This window comes from Oryctolagus cuniculus, chromosome 11, assembly GCF_964237555.1.
Source record: "Oryctolagus cuniculus chromosome 11, mOryCun1.1, whole genome shotgun sequence".
Lineage (NCBI taxonomy): Eukaryota > Metazoa > Chordata > Mammalia > Lagomorpha > Leporidae > Oryctolagus > Oryctolagus cuniculus.
In genome coordinates, this window is record NC_091442.1 from 41,569,833 (window position 1) to 41,588,822 (window position 18,990).

General features: G+C 46.1%; 1 protein-coding gene across 11 annotated transcripts in view; it reads right to left on the reverse strand.

The window, feature by feature from the left end:
• The window catches only part of KIF16B (kinesin family member 16B), a 321,890-nt gene that overhangs the window by 275,832 nt on the left and 27,068 nt on the right, over positions 1-18,990 (reverse strand). Inside the window, exon 1 of one of the 11 annotated variants that reach the window (XM_051845371.2) lies at positions 7,196-7,331. The exons of the other annotated variants lie outside the window; for them this stretch is intronic. The gene's annotated coding sequence lies outside the window, so the exon portion shown is untranslated. Of the gene's footprint in view, positions 1-7,195; positions 7,332-18,990 lie in introns of those variants that run through there. 11 annotated transcript variants of the gene reach the window in all.

Consider the following 18,990-nt stretch of genomic DNA (forward strand, 5'->3'; position numbering starts at 1 on the left):
ACTCTGAGAGTTTTATTTCTCTATTGCTAGATAATGCATGAATGATTGTGTAGGTATCCTGGAGTCACCATTAGCTGAGCTCGTGTGGCTAAAAGGAAATTCAAACATGAAACTGCTAAGGCTAGGTAAAAGTCTATAATCTTGACTCTGAATGAAAAACAGTGAATGTTATTGCACATGGAAAATTTAGAAATCTGGAAATATGAAAATCTGAATGCTCCAAAGTCCAAAACTTTTCAAGGCTGGTATGATGTCACAAGTGGAAAATTCCTCACCTAACCTCATGTGACAGGTCACAGTCAAAATGTAGGCACACAAAAACATTGTATAAAATTACCTTCAGGGTATGTGTTTAAGGTATATATGAAACATAAATGGATTTCCCATTTGGACTTAGGTTCTGTCACCAAGAAATCTCATTATGCATAAATATTCTAAAATCAGAAATCAGAAACCCTTCTGGCCCCAAGCATTTTGGATAGGGATATTCAACCCATACCCATTAGCTATGTCCACTAAAATGATCTAGAACTTTAGGCTTGAATTATAGCTCCTCAATGCCACTCTCCACTAAAGTAACTTAGGGCTTCTTGGAGAAATGATTCAAATCAAATATATGGAATATCGCCTCAAACAAGACAGCAGGAATGCTATGAGAGATGACTAGGGTTGTGGCAGGAAATTTTAGGCTCCCAGTGAACAGCTCTCCTGGAGTGTGGGCCTAGAACCAGAACTAGAACATAGCACTTCTGTCACTTCAGAGACTGACTTACGAAGAGACGGACTTCTATCTTGCTGATTCTGCTGGGTTCTCTTTCTAGAGTCCTGGCAATGGGGGTAGAAAGGTGCCATGCTGTGAGAAGCCCTAAGGAGCCCAGCAAGGTTCTGAGGCCCACCAGCAGGCCATGACCAAGTCAGCAACACAGGCTCCCCGAGTCAAGCCAGGAGCTGGTGGTGGTGGAGCAGGCTGGTACCTTGGCTGCAGCCTCTCTAGAGACCCTGAACTGGATGACCCAGATAGGCCTTCTAACCCACAAAGACTACGAGGCAACAAATGCTGTTGGACATCCCTACATTTGGGGCAATTTGCTCCACAGTAGGAGAAAACTGGCACGAAGGCCTCAGAAACCAACCGAAATAAATTCCCACCTGCCAAAGTCAAACCATCTCAACAGCAAGAAGGGTGGTGCAGGGGGTTAAACAGTTACTTGGGACACGTCAGCCCCTATCTGAGGGCTGGTTGGAGTTCTAGCTATTCCGCTTCCAGTCCAATTTGCTGCTAATGTACCTCGGCATTGAGAGGATGATGACCCATGTGTTTGAGGCCCAGCCTGGACCAACCTGACTGTGATGAGCATTAAGGGAGTGAACAAGCAGATGAAAAGCCTCTGTCCTGGCCGGTGCCGTGGCTCACTAGGTTAATCCTCTGCCTGCAGTGCCAGCACTCCAGGTTCTAGTCCCAATTAGGGCACTAGATTCTGACCTGGTTGCTCCTCTTCCAGTCCAGCTCTCTGCTGTGGCCCGGGAAGGCAGTGGAGGATGGGCCAAGTGCTTGGGCCCTGCATCTGCATGGGAGACCAGGAGGAGGTACCTGGCTCCTGGCTTCGGATCAGTGCAGCATGCCGGCCGTAGCGGCCATTTAGGGGGTGAACCAATGGAAGGAAGACCTTTCTCTCTGTCTCTCTCTCTCTCACTGTCTAACTCTACCTGTCCAAAAAAAAAAAAAAAAAAGAAAAGAAAGAAAAACTTCTGTCCTCCCCTTTCCTTCATTCTGTCACTGCCTTTCAAATAAATACATCTTAAAAAAAAAAAAAAGAAAGAAACCAGGAAGAGTAACTGCAACAGAACATGAATATTCTTATGCATCTGAATTCATTATTAAAAAAAAATAAAAACTCAGTCCCCCCCTTCGGAGAATCAAAGAAACTGACTCACTGGTGAAAAAAGAATCAAACATTTATCCATATTTCCTAAATAATCACAGGGTAACCAAACAGCTATCAAGGGAAGTGTCTCCTTTAGAGGCAGTCAAGCTAAGAACTGAGGGAGAAATGACAGAAGAAAGATATTACCATTTTAATGTCACCCGGGAGTGCCCACAATGGCAGCTAACATAGCCTCCAGCCACACATGGGGTGCACCCTGACAAGCACCAACACCAGTGCCTTGGTCTGCCCTTTCCCTCACCTATCTGGGACACACAAGGAGTCACAGGGGAGGTGGCAGCAGGCCAGGATCGCCCAGCGAGGGAATTAGCAAATCCAAGCTCTGGTCTGGGCGACAGGATAAATGACCCAGTTTATTACTAACCATAAACTGCAAGGAATAAAAAGGTGGACGGGGGACCTACAGATCAAAAGACTTAGAATTCACATCAACCAAGTGGGTTTTTCTGAACGGAAAAAGCAACTTTCAAAAATGATAACATATGCAGAGAAACTGCTAACACAGACTAGACATTTGATGATATAAAGGAATATTACTAATATTGTAGGTGTGCTAATAGCACCAGCATGATTAAAAAAAAAAAATCCTAACTTTTCAGGCATCCTCTAACATACTGAAACATTTGCAAATGAGATGACAGGATACGTGGGATTTACCTGAACAGAATTCAGAGGTAGGGAGAACAGCTGGGGGTAACATCCTGCCCACCTCAGAGTGAAAAGAGGCGGGACAATACCAGCCGGGGCAATTAAAACCAAGAGCATGCTGCAGGAAACACCATTCGGCTCCAGTGGGTTCACACACTGGCTGATTTAACACCTCCGAGCCAGTGTGCACAGGGCTTCCATCCCATTCACTGAATCCTGGACACCCCCACTGTGGAGCCAGTAGTGAGAACACCCTCAGGGACACCTTGTGTTCACATGGCAGTGAAACAAATGCTTCATAAAAGTAGACTTTCCTGCAGCAAAGGCATGGCCCGCCTGGTTTGCCCCCTGGGAGGATCACACACCAGATTTATTTATTACACACACAGGGCCGCAAGCCATTCTTGCCCCTCCTCCATTTCCACAGTAGGACATTTCTCACTCACTCACCAACCTAATGTTTCTAGATCTCTAATTGCTTTTTTAAATTAATGTATTTATTTGAAATGCAGAGTTAGAGAGAAAGATCTTCCATCTGCTGTTTCATTCCCCAAATGGGCACGAGGAGCTAGGCCAACCCAAAGCCAGGAGCTTCATCAGGGTCTTCTATGTGGGTGTACTTGCCTAGTTTAAATTAACATCTACACTATGAAAACACCAGGAGAGCTACTGACTGAAAGGCTGTTGTAGAATACAAGCGTCTTTCTGTCAGCCACTTCTAAAATCAAAGTGGAAGATGCTGGATCAGTTCCAAAGGTTACAACATCCCTGAAACCCTACATATTGGGGTACGTGGTGGGGATGGTGAGGGTACTGGCACAAGGTTCACTGTTCCAAGGATCCATAGCTTTCCGCAGCTTTTCAAACAGCTCTGTGGCCCCAAAAGACAGGAACCTCGGCTCAGTCCCTTATTCAAAATGTGCTCCATAAACAGGCAGGCGGCAGCAGGAGCAGACCCCTGGGGAGTCTGAAACAGGAGCACTCAGGCCCCACCTCAGACCTAGTGAATGGGAAGCTGTATTTCAACAAGAGCCATCAATGGTTCTGATGAATGTAGAAGTTTGAAAAGCACTGTTCTCACAAGGAACGTAGTCCACAGCAGTATACTGGTCTTGCACTTAATCTTATGAAATACACTCCACAATATTATCTACTCCCTACATTGGGAGGCTCACTAACTTTGTTCTTGACCTTTAAGTTTTATTTTTCAAGTCACACAGCAGACTACGGCTATAACATAAGTCAGTTAACACCATCCCAGCCCTTTGCTCTCGCATTGCACGCTGGCTCCGCACCAAGAGCAATACATGTCTGTCACGCTCTGATCTAAGAAATCACCAGGGTGCCATGACACTCAGGTCCCTCATTCTCAGCACCCTGCCAAACCACCCGTTTCTAGGCCTCTCTATCCCCAGACTGTTTCCCAATGTCAGTCTAAGGTTGCAGCCAATAACTCAAAGTTATTTTAAAAAATAATCACATGTCACCAAGAATAAGGTAGAGGCCATCTGTTTCAGAAAGAAAATTTCACAAATAATTTCCTAGCTTGCTTCCTTCTTTAAGCATCAAAACTGAAACTGTAAGAAAAAGATGTCTTTATCCCAAAAATAATCTCTCAGTATTCAGAACAAAGATGTCAGCTAGAGTTTTAGCCAGAGAGCAAACCTTGCTTCAGTCCCTGAATACACTTAGGAAAAAGTCATGTGATCTTCACAAGGGCTGGAATTTCTAAATGTTGAAATTAACCCTTTGGTACATAATCTCCTGGAATATTTGAGGAGGGTCACCAAACTTCCTGATGTTTCAAAGACATTAGAAAGGAAGAAGGAGGCCTCCAGCATCCTCTCCCTCCACCACCCTACTCAGGCCCCTTCATCCACTGGAGACTGGTTCTGCTCCTGGCCTTCGCTGCACCCTCGCGGCCTTTAACTGTCACGGGTGATTTCAGGGTCTATCAGACACTCCATGAAACCCCCACTCCACTATCCAACATGGATGCCAAGTCCTGTCCATTCAACCCTCTGCCAACCTTGGCCACGTTACCCATTCCATAGCCACCGTCACAAGTGAGGCCACACCACCTGTGTCTAGTCTCTTTGCAACCAGCCTTGTCCCCTCCCATCCATACCAGAATGAGCTGTCCAAAATACACATTTCACCACAAGGCTTCCCTGCTTCAAAATCCTTCAGTGACTTCTCAAAAGTCACAGAATGAAGTCCAACTCTCACCAAGGCCTTTGTGATCTGACCCAACTACTTTTTTTATTGTTTTAAAGATTTATTTATTTATTTGAAATGTAGAGTTACAGGAGCCAGCGCTGTGGCACAGCGGATTAACCCCCTGGCCTGAAGCAACAACATTCCATATGGGCGCTGGTACCAGTCCTGGCTGCTCCTCTTCCAATCTAGCTCTCTGCTATGGTCTGGGATAGCAGTAGAAGATGGCCCAAGTCCTTGGGCCCCTGCACCCGTGTGGAAGACCTGGAAGAAGCTTCTGGCTCCTGGCTTCAGGTCGGCACAATTCCGGCCGTTGTGGCCAATTGGGGAGTGAACCAGCAGATGAAGACCTCTTTCTCTCTCCCTCCCTCCCTCCCTCCCTCCCTCTCTCTCTCTCTCTCTCTCTCTGCCTTGCCTCTCTTTGTGTAACTCTTTCAAGTAAAATAAATAATTTTTTTTAAAAAAGAAAGAAATGTAGAGTTACAAAGAGGCAGAGGTAGAGAGAGATGTCTTCCATTAGTTGGTTCACTCCCCAAATGGCCACAAAGGCCGGAGCTCCGCTGATCCGAAGCCAGGAGCTAGGAGTTTCTTCCGGGTTTCCCATGTGGGTGCAGGGGCCCAAGGACTTGGGCCATCTTCTGCTGCTTTCTCAGGCCATAGCAGAGAGCTGGATCAGAAGCGGAGCAGCCAGGACTTGAACCAGCACCTACATGGTGTCCACTACGCCACAGCACTGGCCCTTGGCCCAACTTCTAATGCCATGCCAACATCATAACCTGCCCCATGCCCAGCCATCCCTCTGGGCTCAGCCCAGACTTGACACAGTTTGGAGAGCCTGCACCAAAGTCTCTGCTCTGTCCCCTAGTTAGAGGGCCCTCCTGCCTCTCACCCACCAGACCGTGACCTTCAGGGTAAGGACTACACCTGGCAGGATTTACATGCCCAGCCCCTGACACTGCACCTATAACCTTGGTGTGCTCATAAAATGGCTATTGAGTGTGCTGGACTGACTGGATGAGTGACCATGGCCAGACTCCACCGATGTGGTTTTCCTACTGGCCCCTATCTCTCCAGTGCCTCCCATGCACTACAAGATCATCCCACTTCACACCCATACTCTCAAGCAAGGCTTGTCTTGGGTCTGGTCTGACTTATCTCCTCCTCAGAAACCTGTGGAGATAATGTCTCCTCATGCACCTGCCTCACTCATCCTGTTCACAGGGGTTTCATCCTTGCTGCTGTCATGTCTCCAGTTAGACCAGAAGACCCAGAGACCCAGGAACCAGTTTCCTTCACATCTACACCCTGAGTGTGCTGTGCACAAGGGCAACGCTTGCTGTCAGCAGGGAATATTTTGTCTTTCAAGCCTTTAGCTGAACACTGTAAAACACCAGGCACTGAAGTTCCTCGGCCTCAGGTCAATTTCCTCTGACATTTAAGAAACATGGGAAATAAATCTTGACATTTCTCTTATATTTAGGAAAATAAATAATCTTAAAGTATTATTTGAACATTGATTTGATAATAGAGCAAAATGAACTATGTCTCTCCCTGGCCACTTGGGTGAATTGGGTTTCTCAACCGAAAAGTCAATTACAGTCCCTTCATATAAATAAGTAATTTATTTGAAAGGTCTGGAAACTAGATCATAGGATGCTACAAATGAACCAGCTGGAGTAAGTATACTCAGTTATAGATCAACATAGGTTGGGGGGAAACTGGGGGTGGAGAGATTTTAAATACCTAATCAGGGAAATAGACGAATCATATCAATTCTGATAGGTGATCAGTATTATTAGAAAAAAAACTCTATGCTAATTCAGCTATTTTGAATATGCTTTTTTTCTTTTCTTTTCTTTTATTTAATGAACATAAATTTCCAAAGTACAGCTTATGGATTACAACAGCTCCCCCCCCCCCATAACTTCCCTCCCACCCACAACACTCCCCTCTCCCACTCCCTCTCCCCTTCCATTCACATCAAGATTCATTTTCAATTATCTTTATATACAGAAGATCAATTTAGCATATATTAAGTAAAGATTTCAACAGTTTGCACCCACACAGAAACACAAAGTGTAAAATACTGTTTGAGTACTAGTTATAGCATTAATTAAACACCTAAGAGTAACTGTGTATTAATTACAGAGTTCAACCAATAATTTTAAGTAGAACATAAAAAATACTAAAAGGGTAAAGTATTAAGTTCTTTTTGTTTGTTTGTTTGTTATATAGTTTTTTTTTTATTTAATAAATGTGAATTTACAAAGTGCAACTTTTGTATTGTTGTGGCTTCCCCCCTGCAACCTCCCTCCCTCCTGTGGCCCTCCCCTCTCCTACTCCCTCTCCCATCCCGCCCTTCATCGAGTTTCATTTTCAATTACCTTCATATACTGAAGATCAACTTAGTATATACTAAGCAAGGATTTCAACAGGCTGCATTCACACAACCGCACAAGGTATAGGGTATTGTTCGGCTAGTAGTGTTGTGTTTAAGTTTCATAGTAAAACACATTAAGGACAGAGATCCTACGAGGGGACCATGTACCCAGTGACTCCCGTTGTTGATTTAACAATTGGCACTCTTATTTATGACATCAGCAATCACCGAGACTCTTGCTATGAGCTGTCTAGGCTATGGAAGCCCCTTGAGTTCACCGACTCTGAACTTGTTTAGTCAAGGCCATATCACAGTGGAGGTTCCTTCCTCCCTCCAGAGAAAGGCGCCTCTCTCCTTGACGGCCTGCTCCTTCTGCTGGGGTCTTATTCACCAGGATCTTTTATTTAGATTGTTTTTTTGCCACCATGTCATGGCTTTCCATGCCTGTGAGACTCTCATGGACCTTTTAGCCAGATCCGAATGTCCCAAGGGTTGATCTTGAGGCAGGAGTGCTGCCATTCTATGAGTCTGCTGTGTGTCCTGTTTCCCCTACAGGATCATTCTCTCCCTTTTAATTCTATCCTTCATTATTTGCTTACACTGGTCTTATTTGTGAAATCTCATCGACACATACCCTATCTTTTTGATCGGTTGTGTATTTATACTTATCACTTTACCAAGTGCGCTGGCGTTGGTACCAGCCTCCTTGGTAAGACTGAGTTGAAATCCCCTGGCACATTTCTAGTTCCACCATTGGAGGTAAGTCCGAGTGAGCATGTGCCAACCTATATATCTCCTCCGTCTCTTATTCCCACTCCTATGTTTAACAGAGATCACTTTTCTGTTAATTTTAAACGCCTAAGAATGATTGTGCATTGATTACAGAGTTCAACCAGTGCTCTTATGTAGAACAAACAGCAACAACAACAACAACAACAACAAAAATACTAAAAGGAATAAAATAGTAAGTTTATTCCTCAACAGTCTAGACAAGGGCTGATCATGTCATTGCCTCTCATAGTGTTCATTTCACTTCAATGGGTATCATTTTAGATGCTCGTTTAGTTGCTATCGATCAGGGAGAACATATGATATTTGTCCATTTTGGACTGGCTTATTTCACTCAGCATGTTTTCCAACTTCCTCCATTTTGTTGTAAATGCCCGGATTTCATTGTTTTTTACTGCTGTATAGTGTTCCATAGAGTACATATCCCATAGTTTCTTTATCCAGTCATCCGCTGATGGACATTTAGGTTGATTCCATGTCTTTTAAGTTATTCAGCAATTCAAATTGATGCCATTCTTTCAAGGGATGGTATTTGGTCATGTTATAATAAACAGCTATATTGGGGGACGCTGGGACCTCCAAACTGAACCATTAGCCAGGAAAACTCTTTAGAGTAACTTATGCAGCCCAGGTTCTGAAGCAATCAGCATCCCCATAGCCACCCTAAAAGTTACAACCTGTGAACTGATATTCAACTGCCTTCATTTTGGTGGCTGGACACTCAGTGACAAAAGTTTAGCAAATGTACTTTTAAAAAGAATTCATGAGCTCCATAGAATGGCAGATGTCCTAAATAGCACTCTGGCCTCAGAATCAGCCCTGAAGGCATTCGGATATGGCTGAAGAGCCCATCAGAGTATTTTAGGCATGGAAAGCCAAGACACCCTGGAAAAAAAAAAAAAAAAGAGGAAGACCTAAATGAAAGATCTCTGCGAGTGAGATTCCAGTGGAAAGAATGGGGCCATCAAAGAAGGAGGTACCTTTCTCTGAAGGGAGGAAAGAACTTCCACTTTGACTATGACCCTGTCGGAATAAGATCGAAGTCGGCGAACTCAAAAGGCTTCCATAGCCTTGGCAACTCATGACTAGAGCCTAGGGAGATTTCTGACGCCATAAACAAGAGTGTCAAATTGTTAAGTCAACAACAGGAGTCACTGTATACTTACTTCTCATGTGGGATCTGTCCTTAGTGTGTTGTCCAATGTGAAGTAATGCTATAACTAGTACTCAAACAGTATTTTACACTTTGTGTTTCTGTGTGGGTGCAAACTGATGAAATCTTTACTTAATATATACTAAATTGATCTTCTGTATATAAAGATAATTGAAAATGAATCTTGATGTGAATGGAATGGGAGAGGGAGCGGGAGATGGGAGGGGTGTGAGTGGGAGGGAAATTATGGCGGGGGGAAGCCATTGTAATCCATTAACTGTACTTTGGAAATTTATATTTACTAAATAAAAAATAAATTTAAAAAAATCCATGAGCTCTATTTGGACTAACATGGAAAGAAGTCCAAGAAATACTCAAAGTGGAAGAAACAGCAAGTGGCAAAACAGCATGCAGACAGCTACCAAGCTTGTGGCTCAGTAAGTAGACAAACAGGGCCAACAGAACATGCGTGTCCGTGCGTCCGGACGCACAAGGCATTCCAAACACTCCCAGGAGAATTCACGGGAGTCCCTCCAGAGAGAGTGGGAGCAGTGCGCCAGTGGGTGGCACAGTGAACTTAACCATTTTACTGCTAGCATGTATTATAGCATGATTTGATATTTTTTTCATAATTAAAATAAATTTAGCCAATGAAAAGGCAAAAAAAGACCCTGCTTTGAACTCTGGGTAGCTTCTTATACTACAGGATGAGTGCATACCCTCTGCGGTATGAAATGAGGGCTGGCTGACTCCCCCTCCTCTCCTGGCAGCCCAGACCAGCCGCAGGAGGACAGTCCTGTGGCCTTGCACTGCATCTTGTCCCCAGGCCTCTGGTCCTGACGGACTCTGCCTCCTCCCTCTGCACAACCACCAGGCAAATGATGTCCAACACTGAAAACCAGGCCCAACTGCCCCTCTCTAGGAGCATTCCTGATCCTGAGGCTCAATGGCCACTCACTCCCTCTGCTCCCTCCAACAACCCCTCTTTCTCTTTATTAGAGTTTCACATAAAATACAAGATACCCAACTGAACTGAAATTCAGCTAAAGAGCCAGTAATTTTTCTGTAATTACAGGGGCATAGTTATACTTGACTTTCGCTTCCTAATTCGGCCACCGCTGCCCCTCACTCGGCCATCTGCATGCATCAGGCTCTTCCACAGATAGGTGCAGACACATGCGCTTCCCTGTGCCAAGCCCAGAGCACCAGTAACACCTGCCCCGCTACACCCAGTGGAGTGCCAATCCAAGTCAGCAATCAAACTCAACGAGGGCTGGCCATTCTCTCCCTGAAACCATCTCTACCCTTACTGTTCCTTATCCTTTCCAGCTGATCCTGAGCACCTGAGAAGAGATTATGGAGAAATCAGTGCACAGTCTGCAACTGCTGAGTACTCTTAGTTGCTCCCCATGAAGTCATAAAATCCTTGAGCTCCAGTTTTAAGGAAAAACCTGGAGAAACAGATACAGAAAGTGATCAGGAATGAGTTCCTCAGCAAGTCACCCTGACTTCATGTCAGTTGCTCAGAACACAGCTCACTACACAGCAGCTGGCTAAAGGTTAGCAGTATGATGACCTATACCCAACACCAACAGGCCATGGGTTGGGATCCTGGGAAAGTGGACCATCTGCAGCATTTGGCATGTGGGGTGTTCATACAAACGTGCCCTTGAGATCAACACCTGGGAAAAAGGGGCAGAAGTGTTCCGGCAAAGGAAGAAATGAAGCTGCAACATAAACCTAAGGACTGCCTTGGCTGATGCCACAGATAGTTCTAGAGTGACCGTGGCCCCTTCAGAGTTGCCTCACCTTGGGCCAAGATGGCCAGGCCCTTGAGCTAAGCAGTCAAGAGCTGTGGGTGGGGCCGGCGCTGTGGCATAGCGCCAGCAGTGCCAGTGTCCCATGTGGGTGCCAGTTTGAGTCCAGCTGCTCCACTTCCTATCTAGCTCTTGGCTATGGCCTGGAAAAGCAATGGAAGATGGCCTAAGTGCTTGGGCCTCTGCACCTGCATGGGAGACCCAGAAGAAGCTCCTGGCTTCCAATCAGCACAGCTCCGGCTGTTGCAGCCATTTGCGGAGTGAACCAGTGGATGGAAGGCCTCTCTCTCTCTCTCTCTCTCTCTGCCTCTGCCTCTGCCTCTGCCTCTGCCTCTGCCTCTCTGTAACTCTGCCTTCCAAATAAATATATAAATAAATCTTAAAAAAAAAAAAACTGTGGGCTGCCTAAGGAAGGGTGTAACACATTTGAGACCATCCCTGGGGGACTGACAACCAAGGATAGGGCCAATAGCCCCACAGCAGGTGGGCAAGAAGCATCCACAAGAGCAGGATGTAGGAGGCAAGCACAGCACCCACACCAGCTCCCTTAAGGACACTGCACGGGATGCATACACATGGAGCACTGACTACTACCCCAACTCACTAGCAGGGCTACTGAGCCAGGACGAAGAAGAAACTTCGTTTTTCAGTTGATGGAAGAACAGCCTAACTATCAGAATTGTCTCAATACAGAATAAGTTCCTTGAGATGGCCAGCATTATCACTGGGTTAAGCAGAGGTAGACAAATCCTTATGTCAGACATTGCATCGGGAGATGTGTATTTCCTTCATGCCACAAATTAGTGAGATCAGTCAAATGTCACACAACACTCTTGGAGTAGGGAGAAAGTAATAACAATACAAAGTGTCAGCTCTCATGGATTCTGCATTTCAGTGAGGTGTTAGAAAAAAATATGGGGGTGGGCATGGTGGTACCATAGATAAAGTGGCCACCTAGGAAGCCCACATCCTGGAGTGCCTGGGACTGAGTCCCACCTCTGCTTCCAATCCAGCTTCCTGCTAATGTGATTGAGAAGCAACAGGTCATGGCCCAAGTATGTAGGTCCTTGCCACCCACATGGGAGACCTGGATGGAATTCCTGGATCTTGGCTTTGGCCTGCTGCAGCCCTGGCCAATTTAAATATTTGAGGAGTAAACCAGCAAATGGAAAATCAATCAATCAATCAATCTCTCTCTCACCACAGTGGTTGGCTTTCAGATAAATAAAAATAACCTTTTAAAAAAAGGGAAAAATAATACCACTTTAGCTAGTGGTAGGTGCAATAAAGAATAAAGGTGGGTTGGGGGCTAGGACTGACAGGCAGAGGCAGGAGAAGGTAAGCAGTCAGGAAGACTGAAGGGGGTAATCTATCAGCAAATCCCTGAATGCAGTGAGGTCAAGGGTGGGCAGAAATCTCGGAAAGCACTCAGGCACAGAGAACAGCAGGTACAAAGGCCCTGAGGCAGGAAACAGCCAGAGGCTCTGGAGGAAGAACAAAAAGGCCACTGCAGCTGTGGAAAAGAGCAGGAAGCAAAATGGAAGATGAGATCAGAAAAGCCTTGAGGCAGGAGCCAAATCCTGTCCAACCTTGCAGACTAGCTAAATGGCTGAAATTCTGACTTACATGCCACAGAAAGGCACTGCACTAGTAAAATTGTATTTGCATGTTTAAAGACCCCTCTAGTTGCTATGCACAGACTCATTAAAGCGATGAGAGTACAGCAAGGAGACCACTGGGGAAACTGCAAAGGATGCTGGCCCAGAGCATGCACGTGGCCACCTATATAAGACAACAGGGCCAGCTCAGCAATTCCCCAGGCCTGCTTATCAGCAGAATCATCTGAAGAGCCCCAACCCAGGCCTTATACATAAGAATTTCCAGAATGAAAGCCCAGGAATTGGCAACTCTGCATTCCTAATCACCTAGGAGAGGCGATGTCCAACCAGGTCTGGGAGTCACTGTCCTAGTGGGTCTGCAAGCAGCTGGAGTTGTGAGCTTGAAATTCAACCTCCACTCAGCTCCTCCCACAATGGTCTCCACTAGACAGTGACCTTGTCCCTTCTTCTGAATGGAACCCAAGTCATCCAGCCTCCATTCGAGAGCCAAGGTGCTCAACAGAACTATCTATGCCTTTGGAGCCATGATCACTGATTTCTAGCTGGGACTTTTCTGCACCACAGAACACCAACATTGTGTGAGCAACCATTCCCTCACTCTTTCTAAAGAAGGCACACAACTAGAACCATTCTAGAAGCATGGAAGAGAAGTCAGATCATCACACACAACAAGTGCCTTACTCAGGGCATTAGCACCTGTTGTGCAACCCTGGTCTCGGCTGAGAAAAAGCTGGTAGATGGTGGAAGAATTTCATATATTACAAAATCCAAGCCCTAAGTCCAATAGGACTAACTTTCACTGCTCAAGACTTAAGACAGTAACACTTCCATAGGGAACTGCAGGGGGTGGGGGGAAGACAAAGCAGGCCAAGGTGACAAGAGGCTGGAGAGTCCAGAAGAGGTTCAGGGCTGGACTCAGAAGAAAGGATGATGCTGAGCCCATGTCCTCGCCTTACACCCAAAGAACATGAGGCATGGGGAGGCTAAGTGACTTACTCAAGTTGCTGTTACAGAGAGAGCCCTGCAAAAGGTTCCCGGAATTCAGCAAGCAATCAATACTCAAAGCCACAGTGAAGTGCTGAGAGCAAAGCTAGCACCCCAGTGTGATTTCAGCTACATCCCCCTGAAGGTGGGAGTGACGCACCCTTGGGTTCCCATGGGAACACAAGGAGCCAGTCAGTACATTTAAGGAATCCACAGCAAAATTAGTCTCTAAACAGGGCACAAGTCATCAAACGCACCAGGCACTAGTGAAGGACACAGGCAGCCCATCCAGCCCCGTCTACCTCCCAACCCTCCCATCAACTGTTCCAAACCATTTCTTCTTGCAAGATTCAAAAACACCTTCCTCTGGCCTTGCTCATCTAGACCCTTCACCTGGATTCTAACAATCTCCTCCATCTGACTTATCCTTCAAAGCCCACAAAAATGTCTCCTCCTCTAAGAGGCCTTCCAGGCCAGTGTTTTCTAAATGACATTCCATAATACACCAGGTCAGCTGCCACATTAGACCCATTTAGCACCAGGCTGCACGTTTACCTCCCCTACCAGCCTGGACGCTTCCTGAGTTAGAGATGAAGTTTGGCTGTTCATATACTTCCCAGCACCCAGCATTGCCCTGACATACAGCAAGCACCGGGGTGAATGAATCAATCAACATAGTCCTCCCTGGCTGTGCCTTTACCGCCTGGGGTTTCGATTACCTGTGGCCCAAAAACACTGATATTTCTCTTGACTCTTCCTTTTTTTTTTTTTTTTTTTTTTTGACAGGCAGAGTTAGTGAGAGAGAGAGACAGAGAGAAAGGTCTTCCTTCCATTGGTTCACCCACCAAATGGTTCACCCGCCAGCGCTGTGCTGATCCGAAGCCAGGAACTAGGTGCTTCCTCCTGATCTCCCATGCGGGTCCAGGGGCCCAAGCACTTGGGCCATCCTCCACTGCCTTCCCGAGCCACAGCAGAGAGCTGGACTTTATGGAAGAGGAGCAACCAGGACAGAATCCGGCGCCCCAACAGGGACTAGAACCCGGGGTACGGGCGCCGCAGGCGGAGGATTAGCCTAGTGAGCCGTGGCACCGGCACTTTTGACTCTTTCAAGAGACCACATTCACAAAACTTTTACTGCAGGACATTATTATTATTGTTCAATTTCATTGTTGCTGTTAATATCTAGGTTTATATGTATGGGAAAAAGCAAAGTACATATCAAGTTTTCAATACTGTCTGTGGTCCCAGGTATCCATTCAGGGCCTTAACTATTTAAGAGAACTTGGGCCCTGCACCTGCATGGGAGACCAGGAGAAGCACCTGGCTCCTGGCTTCGAATCAGCACGGTGTCCCGGCTGCAGCATGCCGCGGCAGCGGCCATTGGGGGGTGAACCAACAGAAAAGGAAGACCTTTCTCTCTGTCTCTCTCTCTCTCACTGTCCACTCTGCCTGTCAAAAAAAAAAAAATTAATGAAACAATTAAACTGGGAACAAAGTATGTCTCAAGTTCAAGAGCTAAAGTTAAACAAATGCTTCAAGTTCAGTGTATGTTTTCAGCTTCTGAATGCAGATGCACTTTCCTCATAAGTATCAGTTAACCTGGCAGATGTTAACCCCAAAGTCAGAAACTCAGCTGTCTCTTCCCGCGATCTGCAGGTGTGACTCTGGCTCCAGGACCAAGGCCTGGCACCTTTTGTCTGACTCCTGTTGGGTCACAGGAAAGAGTAAAATCAAGGATGTACATGTGATCGAGCCTCTTCAATATGCTGGCCCCAAACTCACATGCAACATACTCATTTCAGAAAAGTGGAAGGTAAAAGAGGTGGCCTCAAATTTATGCACAGATAACATAAGGGCATCTCTTAGCATGGGTTTTTATTTGCTTATTTGTTGTTTTGTTTCCCTGTGTTCAGACATTAACTCAACGTTTCAGTACCCTAAGACCCCTAGTTTAGTACTGTAGCACAGGAAACACAAAGAAAGGCAATCTCCTCACCCGACACAGTCACTACAACTTCTTATTAGATCTATCTAACAGATAGATCTTATCAGATCTATCTCTATCTTATACAATAATGACAGCCCCAGTGACAGCCTGAGATGTCAGCATGCCATATAGGCACCGGTTCAAGTCCCAGCTGCTCCACTGCCAACCCAGCTCCCTGCTAATGCTCCTGGAAAAGCAGCAGAAGATGGTCTAAGTACTTAGGCTCCTGCCATCCAGATGGGAGATTCAGATGGAGTTCCAGCCTCCTGGCTTCAAACTGACCTACTCTAGTCCCAGCTGTTGTGGGACTAGAAGATCAATTGATATCTCTCTCTCTTTCTCTCTCCCTTTCTGTCTCTCTGCAACTTTGCCTTTCAAATAAATAAATCTTTTTAAAAAGAAAAAACTACTGGCCTATAAAATAGAGATGGGTTTCTTTTATAATATCACCATCTGAATATACCAGCTACGGGATAGAAACTGGTGTAAATTCAAACTAAATACCTGGACTTTTGCCCTCAAAAGACTTCATTCAAGATACCATCTTGTAACTGTTTCTTGGCCAAGCACAGCCCCTAACATGTATGTTGCCAAACACAGTGGTTTAACAACTGAACATGGGGTGGGGAGGAGGTGAAGGAAGGGGTGGGGCCACGACTGGCCTTACAAGACCTGGGCTGACATTCTGACTTGGAGAAGCTTTGCAACCTAACTCTCCTGAGCCTTGGTTTTCTCACCTGTGTCATGGTGGTGGCTAAAACCTAGAACCTGTGGCCGCTCAAAAAGTACCACTGCACAGCAGCACTGCCGACGTTACTGAGCTGCACTGACGTATAACTGCTTTGCTGAAAGATGTGACAAAAGCAAGTAGGCAAGATAAGGCCGTGTGCGAGCAGATAGTCTGTGTGTTTACTCCCATCACAACAGCAAAACCCATTCGTTCACTCAGCAAATGCAATTTATTGTGTCTCTGCCACCCACTAAGTGCCATTTGAGGCCCTGAAGAGACACCAATGCTCAAAACCAACCCAAGCCCTGGCCTCCCGGAGCTGACATTCCAGTTGAGGAGACTGACTTTAAAATTTCCAATCCTTTCCCAAAATGGATGGAAATGGAGCAAATCTAGAAAATGCTTTTTGCCACATTTTCTAGACGGCTCTGACAGCAGTGGAGACCCCCCATATATACCACTGATCTGATGAAGATGTTCAGAAGCTTTGTTTATGAAATGCTTCATCTTTATCTACCTGATCTAGAGGCCATAGTGGATAAAAAAAGAGAAGGCTATCAGAAACAGCAAAATTCTCTCACTCGTTTTTACACGCTTAGGAATTATGCTGGGTTGTTCTGACGACAGACATGTAATGCACACTGTGTCCTTCCTGCCTCAAGCTCAACATCCACTTCAGCACTTCCCTGGGGCAAGCTTGCAATGCTCACTCACACAGTAAATTAAAGAGAGCCACCGTGGCCAGGGGCAGGAACAGATCAATGGGCAAACACATACATCTCCTCTTTATGAGGCTCTGTGAGGGATGCAGGGGAGTATAATCATGGCTTTTGCCTTTCAGCGGCCCACAGTCACCTCACATGGGTGACAACAAATAGCCCATGAAGCAAAGCCAGTTAAGGGGTTGGATGAGTGGTTCACCTCTGCCCAGGCATTGGAGGCCAGCCCAAGGAGAGACATGACTCCAGTTGGGTTGGTAAGCAAGATAAAAGGAAGTCCAATCACAGTTTTTCAAAAAGGGGAGAAGGGTAAGTCAGCACTGAGTTCCTTTCTAGGATATTCTTTGAACACTAAGCTGGGTCACTTTGCTTTCCTCAGTACCTAAATGAGCTCCAGCTTGAACAAGAACTCCCTGCCTGTCTCTGCTCTCACTCCTTTCAGACAACACCGGTCACAGAGAAGGACACTCCTCTCCTGTGCTCTCCAAGCAGAGCTGTAATACACAGCAGCAAAGAGACAGAACAGTGAAAGAAGCCATGGTCTAAACCTCAGTGTATTTTCATTTTACTACCATCTGGGAAACACCAGAGCATCACCTGAGTACAGCATGAGGCCCATTATCCATGGGGACTGCACCTGGTGCACATCCAGAACATAAACCCCTAGCAAGGACTCCCCACCCAGTTCTCCAACTCTGCAGCACACAGGCATCCATCTCCGGGGGCTTTAAAAATCCCAATGCCTAGGCTGCACCCCAAACTAATCAAATCTGACTCTTGGGGGGCAGGCAGCCATTAGCTAGGAAGGTTGAGACCCACTGTCCTGACCTTGTCAGTCCAGTTGCCCAGTTAACTGTTTCAAAGGGACAACTATGGCTCACCCCATAACCAGATGTCATCATGAAAGCCCACAGGAGAAAATGACCTATGACAGAGACCTGCAGGGATACAGATTTGGGGGAAGGAGGAGGGATGGGCACAAGCACGCAACCAAAATCCTTGGCAGAGAAGAAAATGCCTTCACACACACGCAGAACTACAGCAACGTGGATGAGAGTTTCGGAATCCAGGCTTTAGGTTTGCAGATCTCTAACTGCCCAGGGCTTTGACATCAGCTCGACTCAGCCTATCCATCCACCCATAAAATGGGTACTAGCCTGGCCTGCTCTACCTGCCTCAGGAGGGCTATGAGGTCAAGAGGATGGACCTGTGGCACAAAATGAATGACAACCTCTGCAGAGGCAAATCTTCACCCAGCATCACCTGCACATCCAGAGCTGTGTCTTCCAGGAGGCCCAGATCCCTGGCCATCCAATCCACCCTCCAGGAGCCCCAGTGTCCTGATACTCGTGACAACCAGGAGAGACTGCCTTGTCTATGGATTATATGAAATTCAAGGCAGTTTCTGGCACCACAATGGGACAAGCACAGACCACTCGGTTACCACCTCAAGACAGTGAAAATGCTAATTTTGTAGGGAAATGGTAAGGGGAAATGGTCTAAAATAGAGTTTTAAATAAGGCAAAGGGGCGGGCACTTGGCACAGCAGTTACATCACACTTGGGAAACCTGCATCCCATATCAGAACCCATATCTGGGTTCAAGTCCCCCTGCTGCTTCTGATCCAGCTCCCCATTAATGCACACCCTGGAAGGCATCAGGTGACGACTCAAGCAGTAGGGTCCCTGCCACCCACAGGGGAAACCAGGATTGAGTGGTGGGCTTGTTGTTTTGGCCAGGCCCAACCCTGGCTGTTGCAGGTATTTGAGAATGAACCAGCAGATAGAAAAGATCTTACTCTCTTCCCCACCCCCAACTCCTTTCAAATGAAAGAATTATATAAAGGTTAAAAAGAAAGACTATGAAACAGAAGTTTAAACTGGCACCCAAGGGCTAAGAAACACCTTTAATTAGCCACCAATATTCTAAGTTTCATTAGATTTTATGTAAGTATTTATGACTCCTCTCAAAAAGAGGGGAGGCTACAGCACCCCTGCACCC